Here is a 16,121-nt window from a genome sequence, read left to right as displayed (position 1 = left end):
AACTTGCATAGGCCCGTGGCCTGTTTGGAATGGTCCGCAAGTCCGCATAAAATTTTAAAAAAAGAAACTTGCACTTGTGTATATTAATTATTTTTTTTATGGACTCTTGCATTAACGTTTCAAATTCTTGTATAATTGGAAAAGACAAGTATTATGTAATTTTTAATGTGTTAAAATTTAAAGAATACATCGTGTATGTCATAGTATGAATATGATGAAAATGCTGAATTATCAATTTATCATCTAATTCCCCAAAGTCTTTACTTAATTTTGTGAACTTCTTAAAGTTTCCCAATTTTTAAATATTGAAAGTTTTATCATAAAAATTAAAAAAAAATTAAAAAAAAAACGGGCCGGACCGCAGGCCTGCGGACCAAAGAGTATGCGGGGCGGGCCAGTGTTTTCAGTCCGCATAAAGTATGCGGGGCAGGATGGGCCAGCTCGCGTTGTGCGGGCCTTATGCGGGTCGGGCCTAAACGAGCCGGGCTGGCTCGCATTGCCACCCCTAGTGGCCATGGCCCCAAAATTTTTAAGTTTTCTTTTGTTATATATATATATATATATATATATATATATATATATATTAGGTATATTTAATTTTTTAATTTTTTAAATTCTATATAAATATATATTGAAAATTAAAAAAAAATAAAATAGGTATATTTTTATTTATTTATAAAGCATGACATTTAATGTAAAGAATAAAAATATTTATTAAAATATCTTTTTTTATTTGTTTTTTAGTTTTTCATAAATTATACACATCTTTTTTGTTTTGATAAAAAAGAAAGTTAGATACCAATTCATTACTTTTGTTTTCATTTATCCTGTTTCATGCGTGAAGAGAAAATGTAACTCTTTTGTCTTATTTGACATTGAAATATTTATTTAATATTTAGCATTATTTTTTATCTTAGAGCCTTATATTCACACTAACACAAAAAAGTCTTTTAACGTCTGATATTTTCGACCTTTGACATCTGCCCAAACATCGACGTCATAGCGGGTGACGTCAAAATAACGTCGGAAAAATAGCAGACATCAGTTGACGTCGGTCCATTAAGAGTCCGACGTTATCCAACGTCAAGGCCAGTGACAACAAACGTTGATTTTCGCGCTGAAATGAGCCAAAAACTTGAACAATTTAACGTCTATCAGATCCAGTCAAACGTTAAATAACGTCGACCCTGGTACGGTCAGACGTTAAATAACGTCTGTCAGGGCACAACAGACGTTAAACTGCTTTATTTTTAAAAAAAAAAATTGACTGTTTTTACAACATCTATACACCTGAAAATCAGAAAATTCCCAAAACAATTTCATAATACTTTCAGCACAATTCTAGAGTTACAGTTATATATAATAGAACTTAAGTTTCAACATATATTCTAAACTAATATAAATAACAACAAACTAAAAGTTTCAACATGAAATTCCTGTACATACATATATATATATATATATATATATATATATATATATATATATATATATATATTGATAAACAATAACAGCAGTGTACTGTGTTTTTTCACAACCATTTTTTGATTGGGACTTAATTATTATATATTTTTCTTTTCGTAACTCTTAATTTTTTTTTATTTTTTATTAATTATTATAAATGATTTTTTAATCTTAAATTAAAAATACATATATATATATATATATATATATATATATATATATATATATATCTATATTTTGATAAACAATAAAAGAAATAGTTAAAAGTTTTGGTTCCGATTCAACTATTGATGAATTAACAAAAGCTGAAAGAATGAAAGATAATTTTTTATATATGTGTGATTTGTTTTGTAATTATAGTTATACTAAATGATATATTCATTCTGATTGTATTAATGACAATAATTTAATATATGAATTTTAAATATATATTATTTAGATCTTAAAATTATTGGTTAAAATCTCTCATGATTAGAAAGACAATTTGCTACTTATTATAGAGATAATCAATGATTAAATACAAACTATGTTTATAAATAAATATTTATTATTTTTATGATTGTTTAAAAATATTTATTTATTTTAGTTTTTTATCAATAAATATTAATCGTTAGTATTTGATCAGCAAAAATGTTAAACTTACAATTTTTCTCGTACATTTTTTCAAAATTCTCAAACTAACATTATGCCTTTCAAGTATTAATAAAGGAAGTTGAACTCGGAATTTGTTCCGCACTTCCTTTTCAAAAGTTAAATATGTCAGGTTTTACGAGCTGCAACCAAAGATGAGTGGCTGTTGCCCGGACACCGAACTATTGGCTTTAGCGACCCAATGTCTGTAGATGAAAGACGAGTTCGGATATCACTTGTCAGGTTTTACAGAGAGGGTTTCACTGGAGAGAATAACACCAATTAAAATTCGTTTTGATAAGTAATCTTACTAATTTTAATTGACTATATAGAAAAGGTTTTTCACTTTTTGATATTTTTTCTTTTTTATGTCTGACCTAAATTTGACCTAAGTTAAACGTAAATTCAGGATGTGTAATTTTATGTATGTTAAAATTATAAATGTAATTTTATGTCAAGTGCTTAAATGATAGATGTAAATTTATGTTTGATGCTAATTGGTCATACGTAATATGTATTTATTTATTTTAATGTCAAAATTTAAGTTTATTATGACTTTAGTTGTAATGTTATTACGTTACTAATGTTATGTGTCATTTTTAAATTTAATTGTTCATACATTTATTTTATTTATTTATTTTAGTTTTTTTTTAAATGGAGCAATGTTCTCTGTGTTGAAATCAAATTTATTTTAAAGAACCAACTTTCTCTGAGTTAATGCAATCTCACGAATCTATAATTTGGAGTTTATGAGAATTAACTGATGTAATAAGAGAATTTAAAATACGTAAATATAAACAAAAAGGAATGTGTTGACGACGAAAAAGAATGCAAAGAAACAAATAGGAAAAGGAGGACGGGGGAAGAAGAGAGGTCTTGATAAGAACTAAAACTTTATTTTCTCTCCTCCTATCTAGAATTATTTTCATTTCCTAAACCATATGCAACCTTGAAGACATTAAATAAGAATTTGTTGCCACTGTTATATCTTCTCAGAGGCATAAAGTTTGTAATCTTTTATTACTTTACTTTGTCTCTAAAAGATCATGAGCTGCACATATCTACAACAGTGAAGAATCAAAATTCAGAGAATGAAATATCGACTGACAATTCTCTCCTCCTCCTCTTTTTTCATGTGTGGTTTTATTTTTATAACTTTAATAGCACATTATCGATGGAAAAATCTCAAAAATAACAAATAATTAAGTGTGGAAGCAAAACCTCGTATCAAATCTTTCCTAAATAAATAATATACAAATAATAAATGGCATAAAAAAGATCAAGGAGAAACTAACACACACCAAAATTTTTAATGTAAAAAAAACTCAATATGGAAGAAAAACCCACGAGACCTTGTCTAGTAAAAACTTCACTGATAAAAATTAATGGATACGCCATAAGTTCTCCTGGAAATTTTAAGGATCAACAGAGCAATATTCTCTTCATCAACAAGTGAATAACAAACCCAATAAGTACTTTAAATAAACAATAGAGAGAACCTCAATATATAAGATAAGGAATAAAACATTTTCTTTATGGTAACTTCTTCTTTTTTTCTTTCTTCTTCAATCTCTCTGATGGCTTCTCATCAGACGGTCTATTTTTCTCTCTCATCTCAAACATGATACAAGGGTTTGAGTTGCATATTTAAATTGCATAAAGAGCCGAAAGCCCATAAAAAAATATCTCATTTTATTTTTCTTAATTAAATCAGTATGAACTCAATAAATTGATAATGTAACAATTATCTCCTCTTAAAAAAAACCATCAATCATATCATAGATACAATCTACTGAGACGTGAATCAGTTATGAAAGACCAGGGAACATAATTTTACTAATTTAGTTTTGTATTTTCAATTACATATCGATCATTATTCACTTAAATCTCCAGTCTCATGCCATAATTTTTAATCAACAGGATATGGACATGGAGGAAATGGAGATGTAACCTATGATGGGTACCACAAAGTGAATACTCTTATCCTTAATATTTTTTTATTTGTCCGTTAGAGCATTATTATTGTGTTGCGATTCTCCCATTCTGGGAGATTAGAGAATATTGAGGCATAAGCTGCTCAAATAATAGAAGTTTAGCCATTGTTTTGTTCAACTGTTAAAGCGTCACTGTAGCATGGTTTCATTTTAATTATTGTACCTAAAATGTATGTAAAGCATGACGATGTGAGGCTAATGGTGGAAACAGGACTTTAAGCCTATAGATTTTCCATTTCTTTGTCCAGACTGTTACCAAATATCACACTCAACATTTCTCAGCACAAACAATTTGATGAAGACTATTAAAATAAAATATATTTAAGTATTATTATATATATATATATATATATATATATATATATATATATATATACTTATTTTATATTCAAAACCATACTTAAATGGTATATTAGATTCAATGAATTATTTTATATTTTTTTAATATGAAACTTTTTTCTAAATAATATGTTTAATTCAATGAATTATTTTACTTTTTTCTGTTTAATGTTTATTTAATATGAAATTTTCAAGTCATAGTTATTTTATCATTGTTCTCGAAAGCTAAAAGGATGAAATGATTCCGAACTTCAAAGAGTTTGTGTATTGTATATTTCCACATAGAATGCAAGGACCAGAATGGACCATAAAATCCGATTACAGACAACAGACGTTTCAACCTTTTCGTCTTATAAAATCTCACATTTATTTTATTTACTCTTTTAAATTTTAATTTTAAAATAAAAAAAAGGAAAAAGATTTTTTTGACATATTTTTTTTGAGAAAGTTTTAACAATGTTCACATGGCACTACTAAATTGGACCAATATTTTTTTCTAAAATAATTTATCATGACTTGAATGAAAAAAGATAAAAGTTTGGTGAAGATATTGTCAAAGTTTGTTAACAAAAACTTTGTTAAAGTATCAAAATTCATGAAAAAATAACATGTTATGATTGGTTAAAATAGGAAATCTGATAAGAGAATTCTTTTCGTTGACGAAAAGGAAATTTTGATACATGTGACAATTTTCTTCTAGAATCCAATTATTATTATTATTTTTTTACTTTATCGTGTAATGTCATTCTAAAATTACCACATGAGTTAAGTTGACTTGAGTGCATCCCATAAAGTAGTCATTATAACATTATACAACTTTAGAACCGTTAATTTCAGCACATTTCACAAACGAGTCGAAGTCGTTACAAAGTCATACAACTTCGATATATCATGTAAAACAGAGAAGTTATATCAAATTGTGACGACTCCAATATGTAACTCATCAAAGATTAATACAATCAAGAATTAAAAAACATAGAAATACATGTAACGAAAGTCAAAATATCCGTTCAAATTAGGGTTGAGCAATGACTAGTTTAGCCGGATTCGGACCTAACACGACCCATTCAACAAAATTTGAATTTATTATATCAAATCTATAACCGACCATTTTAAGGATAAGTTTAGTTGTGTCCTGGACCAGAGGAAGTCGATTTAAGGTTGAGAGGAGGAGGGGGTGTTGTCTCGGCAGGGTGCCGAGTGTGGATACTGTATTAGGGGGAGTTGGAGTCAAACCGAGGGCATGAGAGGCTGGTGTCTCGGTATTTAGTCTCGGTATGATGGCGAGGGAGAATGCATTGATCAGTTTTATATCTGGCGATATTTTTGGGTTAGTAGGGTGGTTATTATATTTTTTAAATATTTTGAGTGTAGAAGATAGAAGATAATTTCGTTTTTGAGAGGAGTGGTTATTTTTAGGAAATATTTTAGAATTAGATAATGGATGCTCTTTTAGTTATTATTTGGTGAATCTTGGGGATCAATATTTTGTAACTGATTATGATATAAATAAGAGAATTACTCCCATGGTCAAAGGACAGAGTTTTTTGGCCTAAGCAAGTCATAAAAACTTTCTTTTTGTTTTGGTGAGGAATTATCCCGTATTTTTCTGAACCAGAACATTGGCGCCCACCGTGGGGTACGGTAAAACTCGATCCTTACCCCATCAAGATAATAAACAGGGAAAGAAAAAGAAGAGGGAGAGACGAATTGGAGGATGAATCGAGGCAGAGGAGCGACGCGTGAAGGGCCTACTAGGCAACAGATAATGCAGAGCATACTGGAGCTACAACGGCAGAATGAGGAGATCAGAATGAAGGCGGAGGCTGATCAGGCTCAGCTTGAAAAAGAGAGAGAGGAAACTCGCAAGAAGGCAGAGGAAGACTTACATGCGTTAAGGGAAGAAGCTTTGGGAGAAAGAGAGAGGTTGCAAAAAAATGCAGAAGAAATGCATCAACGATTGGAGGAGGCACTTCGACAACAAGAACAGTTACGGAAGGCGAACGAAGATATGCAAAGCCGATTGGAGTCTACTAGGGCTGGTTTCCGCTATTCATGTCGGTTGAATCCCGATGTGAGTGATACCAGTCCTCTGGTAGATGCGATCATGGACGAGCCGATCCCACAGAATTTCGTAATTCCCAAAATTACACCTTTCACAGGGAATTCTGACCCAGAATTACATTTAAAAGCGTTCCAGGCTCAGATGATGATATCAGGTGGTAATGATGCTATACGTTGCAAAATGTTTGTGGGTACGCTGACGGAAATTGCCCTAGAATGGTTTAACACTATACCGAATTCGTCCATCAGTTCATTCCATGACTTCAAACGTCTTTTCCTGGAGAGATTCTCAGCAAATAGAGCCAAACCAGTGGAGATGGCAGACATGTTTGATATAAGGCAAACCGCCGAAGAGATGTTAAAGCAATTCCTTAATCGATTCACCAATATCAGCATGAGGCTGATAGACCCTAACGAGGGTTTGCTCGTAAAAGCCTTTGTGAAAGGACTTCGAGCCAGCTCGTTCGGTGAGTCCTTGTACCGATATCCACCGAAGAGCCTTACAGAGATTAGACAAAGGGCAGCTGTGGAAATAGAGACTGAGGAGGCCATGCGTCACAAAAGGGCAGGAGACAAAAGACCAGTAGCTCCTTCCAGGAGTGAAAGAGATATGAGAGCTTATCGGAGAGAAAGAACTCCTCCTAAAATGAAGTCAGATCGACGTTTCGTCCCTTATGTGGCACAACGAAGAACCGAGTATCCGCAAGTGCGGAAAATACCTAATCTCAAGGTGCCACTGGCCCAAATCTTGGAAGATGTAGAGATAGCAAAACATTTGCGCTATCCTGACGTCGCGGGGAGAGCACTCGGCGGTAGATTGGATGCTTGGTGTGAGTTTCATCAAACCAGAGGCCATGACACCAACTCGTGTTATGGTTTGCATTATCAACTTTCCGTTTTAGCAAACAGGGGACTTCTGGAAAAATTCATGAAGTCGGGTGCCGATGAGAAATCATCTGAGATTCGCACGGTTCCCGAGGTGCATGAAACACCCATTTTGGGGGATTTTAATACGATAGCAGGAGGTTTTGCGGGAGGAGGCCAAACCAGCTCGACTAGGAAACGATATGTAAGGAGTGTCATGACTGCGGCCATGGTGGACAAGCCGAGGCAAGCTCCGGATATAACATTTTCAAATGATGATTTAAAAGGGGTAATCCCACATGAAGATGACCCCATAGTCGTGTCGGTGATTATGATGGGAAGGAATGTCCACAGGGTACTAATTGATCAGGGAAGTTCTGCCGACGTGATGTTTTGGAGTACTTTCATAGGGTTACAAATACCGATGTATCAATTAAAGCCATTTGACGGAGTGCTTGTCGGTTTCTCTGGAGATCAAGTTGAGGTTAAAGGGTATGTTGATCTTAGAACAACCTTTAGAGACAAAGAAGATGCGAAAACCATATTTATACGTTACATAGTAGTCAATGCTCCTTCATCATACAATTTGTTGTTGGGAAGGCCTTCTCTCAATAAGTTAAAGGCTGTAGTATCAACAATACATCTGAAGATGAAGTTTCCTTCTGATGAGGGGAAAGTACTCACTTTAGCTGTAAACCAGGAGACTGCTCGTAAATGTTACGAAGACAGTCTGAGGTTAAGGAGGAAAGTAGCATACTCAGTAAGCACGACTGAAGTAGTACCGGATCCCGAGTTAGATCCAAGGTTGGTGCACCCTGAAAGAAGGCCTCAGCCTGTGGGAGAGGTGAAGGAGGTGCTTATAGACGGGAAGAAGCTGAGAATTGGGGGCGATCTGAGTCTGGAGCAAGAACAACAGCTTATCCAAGTGCTGAGGAAGAATCTTTCTTCATTCGCTTGGAGTGTGAATGATATGTCGGGGATTGATCCCGATTTTCTATGCCACAAGCTTAATATTAACCCGTTGGTTAAACCTAAAGTTCAGAAGCGTAGGCGGTTGAGTGGAGACCGTGCTCAGGCAGCAACCGAGGAGATACATAAATTGTTAGAGGCGGCCCATATCCGAGAGATACAGTATCCAACCTGGTTAGCAAATGTGGTGATGGTGAAGAAGTCTAATGGAAAGTGGAGGATGTGTGTAGATTTCACGGACTTGAATAATGCCTGCCCAAAGGATTCGTATCCTTTGCCTAATATAGATGCCCTGGTTGATAGTGCATCGGGCTGTGCTTTGCTAAGCTTCTTGGATGCTTATTCGGGCTATAATCAAATCAAGATGCATTCGTCAGATGAAGATAAGACGGCGTTTATGGGAGGTACAACAAATTATTGTTATCGAGTAATGCCGTTTGGGTTAAAAAACGCGGGAGCTACTTATCAAAGGCTGATGGATCGAATCTTAGCACCCATGTTGGGAAGAAATGTTCATGCGTATGTGGACGACATGGTGGTCACTTCGGTGGAAGAGAAGAAGCATAAGGAAGATTTGGAGGAATTGTTTGTTACAATCAGTAAATACGGACTTAAGCTTAATCCCGAGAAGTGTGTTTTTGGGGTTAAAGCTGGAAAGTTTCTGGGTTTTCTACTCACCGAGAGGGGGATAGAAGCTAATCCCGATAAATGTGCAGCTATTATAAATATGAGGAGTCCTAGTAACGTAAAAGAAGTACAAAGACTGACGGGAAGGATGGCGGCCTTGTCCCGTTTTCTTGCCAAAAGTGGGGATCGGGGTCTTCCTTACTTTCAATGTTTGAAGAAGAATGAACGGTTCCAATGGACTGATCAGTGTGAGGAAGCGTTCCAAAAATTGAAGGAGTATTTGAGCAAGCCGCCGGTGTTATGTAAGCCGGAAAAAGGTGCTGAGTTGTCATTGTACATATCGGTAACCGAACACGCTGTTAGTTCGGTCTTAGTCAGAGAAAGTGGTGGGGAGCAGAAACCGGTATATTTTGTAAGCAAAGTGCTCCATGGTGCCGAGGTTAGGTATCCCACTATAGAGAAAGCTGCATTGGCCGTGGTTGTGTCTGCTCGGCGTCTGAGACATTATTTTCAGAATCATAGTATCAAAGTGATGACGGATCTTCCCATTAGGTACATCTTACAAAAACCTGATATATCGGGCAGGTTGGTTAAATGGGCAATAGAGCTGTCGGAGTATGGAATACAGTATGAGTCGCGAGGACCGATCAAGGCCCAGTTCTTAGCTGAGAATCAGGGCGTAGGAGAGATAATGTGGATACTATCAGTGGATGGGGCTTCTAATTTAAGGGGTAGCGGTGCTGGTATAGTTTTGGAAGGACCAGAAGGGGTATTAATCGAACAATCATTGAGGTTTGCTTTCAAAGCCAGTAATAATCAAGCGGAATATAAGGCTTTGATAGCTGGTATGCTTTTGGCTAAAGAGATGGGGATTACTAGATTGTTGGTTAAAAGTGATTCCGCGTTGGTGGCAGGTCAGGTGAACGGGGAATTTCAAGCTCGCGATCCACAATTGGCCAGGTATTTGGAAGTTGTCCAAACTATTGCGAAGAATTTCGTTCTTCTTGAGTTCGTGCATGTTCCGAGGGAGCAGAATTCCCGAGCTGATTTGTTATCCAAGTTGGCCAGTTGTACGAAACCGGGGCAGCATAAGTCAGTGATAAGGGAAACATTAATAGCTCCTCGGGTCGACGCGTAGGAAAAACATCAAGTGCTGGAGATTTTGGCAACTGAAGAATCTTGGATGGCACCTTTAAAGAGTTATCTTGCGAATGGTAAATTACCTGAGGATTCCAATGAATCACAGAAAGTAAAGAAAAACTCAAGCAGGTATACGCTGATAGATGGTCACTTATTTAGGTATGGGTATTCCAGACCTTTGATGATTTGTGTAGGAAGGAGGGAGGCAGATCGGCTTATGGCCGAGCTCCATGAGGGAATCTGTGGGAGCCATGTAGGGGGAAGAGCATTGATGCTGCGAATAATCCGAGGAGGGTTCTTTTGGCCCACTATGAGGAGTGATTGTATGGAGTACGTCAGGAAATGTGAATCATGTCAGAAACATGCCGATTGGAGTCATGCTCCGCCAGATATACTGCACTCTATTAATACACCTTGGCCTTTTCACACTTGGGGAATAGATATCTTAGGTCCGTTTCCCAAAGCGGTGAGGCAATTCAAGTTTTTGATCGTGGCTGTAGAATATTTTACGAAGTGGATTGAAGCCGAGCCGGTTGCTGTCATCTCGGGTGGGCGAATCCGAGAGTTTATTTGGAAGAATATAATATGTCGATTTGGGGTACCACGTCGAATTATTTCAGACAATGGAACTCAGTTTGCATGCTCACAGGTGAAGCAGTTGTGCACTGAATTAGGGATTAAACAGGTCTTCTCGTCGGTGGAGCATCCTCAGACAAATGGGCAGGCGGAAGCAGCTAACAGGGTGATATTAAGGGGATTGAAGCGAAGATTGGCGGCGGCAAAGGGAGAATGGCCAAATGAGATACCTTGAGTGCTGTGGGCTTATCATACCACTCCTTAGACGACTACCCGAGAGACTCCTTTTTCTTTGGTGTATGGAACTGATGCTATGATCCCTATTGAGGTCATAGAGAACACCGGGAGAGTAAGGCTGTTTGACGAAGAGATTTCTGAGGTTGGTTTGAAGGCAAACCTTGACGTTATAGATGAGGTTCGGGATTTGGCTCAGATTTCTAATGAGGCAATGAAGAGAAGGTTAGAGAGAAGTTACAAGACTAAGGTAGTACCTCGGAAGTTCCAAGAACAAGATCTAGTATTAAGGAAAGCACAGTTAATTCAGATGGATAGCAAATTGGCGCCGAAGTGGACTGGACCCTATCGTGTTAAGCAAGTGTTGGGAGAAGGAGCTTATAAGTTGGAAACATTAGAGGGGAGGGAAATCCCGCGAACATGGAATGCAGCAAATTTACGTTTTTATTTTAGTTAAAATTTGGTTAAGTTGTTTTGCTTTTTGTAAAAACATTTATGCTTTGATTTTTAATACTACAATATTTTCGTTTCACATGTAAAATTCCGAGTTTGTACACTCGAGGTTAAAATTCCGAGTTTGTACACTCGAGGTTAAAATTCCGAGTTTGTACACTCGAGGTTAAAATTCCGAGTTTGTACACTCGAGGTTAAAATTCCGAGTTTGTACACTCGAGGTTAAAAATCCGAGTTTGTACACTCGAGGTTAAAATTCCGAGTTTGTACACTCGAGGTTAAAATTCCGAGTTTGTACACTCGAGGTTAAAATTCCGAGTTTGTACACTCGAGGTTAAAATTCCGAGTTTGTACACTCGAGGTTAAAAGGAGTTCTATTTTCTTTAATTTGGTGTTTGCAGGATTGAGAGCTCGGTTTATAGACGAGTTAGTATTAGTTTCATTATGGTGTTTGCAGGATTGGGAGTTTGGTTTATAAACAGGACTGAGAGCTCGGTTTATAGACGAGTTAGTATTGGTTTCATTTTGGTGTTTGCAGGATTGGGAGCTTGGTTTATAAACAGGACTGAGAGCTCGGTTTATAGACGAGTTAGTATTAGTTTCATTTTGGTGTTTGCAGGATTGGGAGCTTGGTTTATAAACAGGACTGAGAGCTCGGTTTATAGACGAGTTAGTATTAGTTTCATTTTGGTGTTTGCAAGAGTGAGAGCTTGGTTTATAAGCAGGTTCTTATTTATTTTAGTTTGGTGTTTAACAAACTCGGTTTATAAACGAGTTAGTATTTAGTTTCATTTTGGTGTTTGCAGGATTGAGAGCTTGGTTTATAAGCAGGTTCTTATTTATTTTTAGTTTGGTGTTTAACAAACTCGGTTTATAAACGAGTTAGTATTTGTTTCATTTTGGTGTTTGCAGGATTGAGAGCTCGGTTTGTAAACGAGTTATTATTTTCTTTAGTTGGGTGTTTCCAGAATTGAGAGCTTGGTTTATAAGCAGGTTCTTATTTATTTTAGTTTGGTGTTTAACAAACTTGGTTTATAAACGAGTTAGTGTTTGTTTAGCTTGCAGGATTGAGAAGCTCGGTTTATAAACGAGTTATTGTTTGCTTTAGTTTGGTGTTTGTAGGGTTGAGGGTTTGATTTATAAACGAGTTATTATTTGAGCGTTTGAGAGATTGAGAGATCGGTTTATAAACAAATTATTATCTAGTCGATTAACGTAAGGAGCTAAAAGGGTTATCTAGTCGGATTAATTGATATACATTGCGAAAGAAGAGAATAGGGAAAGTAAAAATGAAATTCAAAACATAAGGTGTCAAGTAAGAGTTGGGAAGTAGAAATGTAGAAATAAACAAGTTAAAAGTTCGAAGAACAAAGGGAGAGCAGGAAAAAGGAATGCCTAGTCATCAGTATCAACAAGTTGTCCATCAACCACCGTCTTGGAGATGTCCGCTGGTGATAAATCTGCATCGGGGTAAAGAACTCGGACTTGCTCTAGGGCTAGTTGGAATCCCATGTTTAGCGAGGAACCGATCTGATCTTTAAGGAGTTCTGAATTATGGAGAAAGTCTTTCTCCTTGAGAACCCAGTTTTCTTTCTCGGCTTCAAGGACTTTCAGTTGATTCTGCAGATCGGCAAGTAACTCGTCCGATTTTTTGATTTGGGTAGTCAGTTCAGCTACTTCGTCGGTCAGGCGGGAGGCTTCGGTTTTGGAAAGAGCCAAGGCTCGATCTTTTTGTTCTAGGTCAAGAGATTTCTGGGTGGCCTGAAGATTGAACTGGTCCATCAGTATGATGCTAGATGCCTCTGCCCTATGAAGATCAGCCAGGAGGTCTTCATGGAGAGTTTGGGGGTCTTGGGCTCTTAGCAGATTGATGTCGTGGCGAAGGTAATTGTGCTTCCGGCTATGTTGGGAGTGAAGGAATTGAGGGTGCCAGAAACTTAATTCAGTATCGTCCGCGGTGTGAAGCGGAGCTATTGGAGTCTGGGAGGTCGAGTGTTGGGAGGTGCTCTCAACAACTTTCTTACCTCGGGCTCTAGATCTTCGGGTTAATGCTTCGAGGTCGGGTTCCGAGGCTTCTTCATGAAGCTCAATTCGGGGAGGAGGCGCTGAAGGGCTTGCACCAGGGGTGGAGGTTTTTTGTCTCTTAAGTTGGCGGGCTCATTTCAACATATCTTCGTGGGACATCGCCATTAGGTTCTCTGTAAAAAGAAATAAGATTGGTTAAAAGGAGAGGATCAATAGCAAACTTGTTATAGTAAAGGAACAGTTGTAAAGTAAGTACCGATGTGGAATTTTAGATCTACCACTCGGAATTCCAGCTCTAAAAGTTTTCGAGTGTCAAAAACAACATCCAGTTGTTCCAGCATCAAACAGTCTTTTTTCTCGGAGGGGTCCAGGTCGTCTAATTGCCGAGGTGATTGAAGATTAGGTGATTGACACCAATACAAGGGGAAGCCTTCTAAAAGGGAAGGACTCTGGTCGGGGGCGACTATTTTTATAAAGATGCCTTTGAAACCTTTGTAGGAGGAGTTATATAAGGTTAGAAGGGCTCGGCCGCTAACTCCGCTAAGAGAGGCTAGTAGTTGCTTATGAGGGGATCTCAATTCGAAAAAATAGAGAAACATGTTGCTTGAGGGGGTAATACCGAAGTGGGTACATAAAATTTGAAATGCACGAATAAAGGCCCAGCTGTTGGGGTGAAGCTGACAAGGAGAAACGTTCAAAACAGTAAGGAGTTCCTTTTCAAAGGTGTTAAAGGGAAGGCGTAAACCTAATTTCTCAAATAAGGTAATATACATGAAGGTAAATTTGTGAGGGGAAATAGGGAATAAGTTGCCATCCCTGCAGATGGGTTCATCGTTTTCACAAGCAATTACAGTTACGTCAGATTCATTGCTCTTACACAGTGTTTGGTGGCGTCTAAAAGCCCTAACCCTAGTCAGGGTGGTCATGGTGGAGGTTTCTCGCCGTAAGGCCAGAGGGGCCCAAGAATAGAGGGCGTTATAATGGTCGTTCATGAAGGGCGATTAAACTATACCAAAGGAGGGGTTTTTTCTCGAAATAAGTTAGGGTGATCGAAAAAGAAGGTGCAAGCTAAAACACAGTACAGAGACATAGACAATCTATAAGGAACCAGTACAAAGAACCAGAAAATGCAGGTGTAGAATTTGAAAGGAGAAAAGAAGAAGTACCTGGAGGAAGAAAATGGCGGTTGAGCAAGACGTTGGGAGGTGAAAAGCTTGAGTGAAGAGTGAGGCGAATGCAAGGGAGTGAGGAAATGGTTAATGGAGGGAGTTGAAAAGGGGGAAATAAGCGTCGTTTAATATTCAAAAAGGGGAAGTTGAAAGAGTGACCGTTGGATGGTTTACACGTGGGGGCGCAAATGCAGGGAGTAACGGCAGATAAGTTACATGTGGATGCGTAACTGTAGGGAGTAATGATGATTTTACGGGAAGTAGTGAAGGACAGGGGTGACAAGACAAATTCTGCTCTCTTCGTCTTAAAGCCGAGATCGTGCACAATTTGGAGAGCTATGTCCTGGACCAGAGGAAGTCGGTTTAAGGTTGAGAGGAGGAGGGGGTGTTGTCTCGGTAGGGTGCCGAGTGTGGATACTGTATTAGGGGGAGTTGGAGTCAAACCGAGGGCATGAGAGGCTGGTGTCTCGATATTTAGTCTCGGTATGATGGCGAGGGAGAATGCATTGATCAGTTTTATATCTGGCGATATTTTTGGGTTAGTAGGGTGGTTATTATATTTTTTAAATATTTTGAGTGTAGAAGATAGAAGATAATTTCGTTTTTGAGAGGAGTGGTTATTTTTAGGAAATATTTTAGAATTAGATAATGGATGCTCTTTTAGTTATTATTTGGTGAATCTTGGGGATCAATATTTTGTAACTGATTATGATATAAATAAGAGAATTACTCCCATGGTCAAGGGACAGAGTTTTTTGGCCTAAGCAAGTCATAAAAACTTTCTTTTTGTTTTGGTGAGGAATTATCCCGTATTTTTCTGAACCAGAACAAGTTGATTTTAAATAATTTCAAATATGGGTAACTTTAAATGGATAACAAGTTATCCAAATTTAATGTTACAAAAAAGAAAACACGTCACCAACCAGAGAAGAAAGCATTGTCGGTGTTCCACAAACGTATCCACCATTGGAGTTACATAACGAACTACATTTGAATCCACGACACCAACAACCCAAACTGCCAACTGTAAAACTCATTAAAAGATCTTTAAGATTTATAATTCTTACACGATAAATCATAATAGAGCACTAACCTTGATCCATGAGAGATCCTGTGAATATGCGTTCTTCAATTTATAATCTTGTGTGCTCTTCAACCACCGCTTCCCAATCTATCTCTTTGCCTTTCTTTCCCTTCTCACACGTTCTTGGTGAGTTATAGTGAAAAGAACCTTATGGCCAGAGACAGAACCCCTATTCCTTTTATAAACCAACGTCCATCAAGTTGGTTTTTATTTTATCTTTATCTTTATTTTATTTTATTATCACTTCCCGTAATAATAACCAATAAGTCTTTATATTTTATTAAATCACAATTGGGCCCATCATAATATTTCAAATGAGTCATTAATAGAATTAATTCGTCAATTAATTCTAACATTCTCCCACTTGACTCATATGATGTCATAACATTATGTGATTTAATACATAAACATAATGCGTAATAAAAGACCTTGCATAAATTGGTTCCATCATTATTCATAATTAAAGATACAGAAATAATAAGAGTCATG

At 37.0% G+C, this 16,121-nt stretch overlaps 1 pseudogene; it reads left to right on the top strand.

Annotated features, from left to right (window-relative positions):
- Nucleotides 1-6,144: 6,144 nt before the first annotated feature.
- On the top strand, nucleotides 6,145-12,272 carry LOC146884767 (uncharacterized; annotated as a pseudogene).
- Nucleotides 12,273-16,121: the final 3,849 nt, after the last annotated feature.

The sequence above is a fragment of the Vigna unguiculata genome, chromosome 7 (assembly GCF_037176805.1).
Source record: "Vigna unguiculata cultivar grain cowpea cultivar isolate G323 ecotype 2 chromosome 7, ASM3717680v1, whole genome shotgun sequence".
In the NCBI taxonomy this organism is placed as follows: Eukaryota; Viridiplantae; Streptophyta; class Magnoliopsida; order Fabales; family Fabaceae; genus Vigna; species Vigna unguiculata.
The sequence above is the reverse complement of the archived record's forward strand: the minus strand, read 5'-3'. Positions and strand labels throughout refer to the sequence as shown.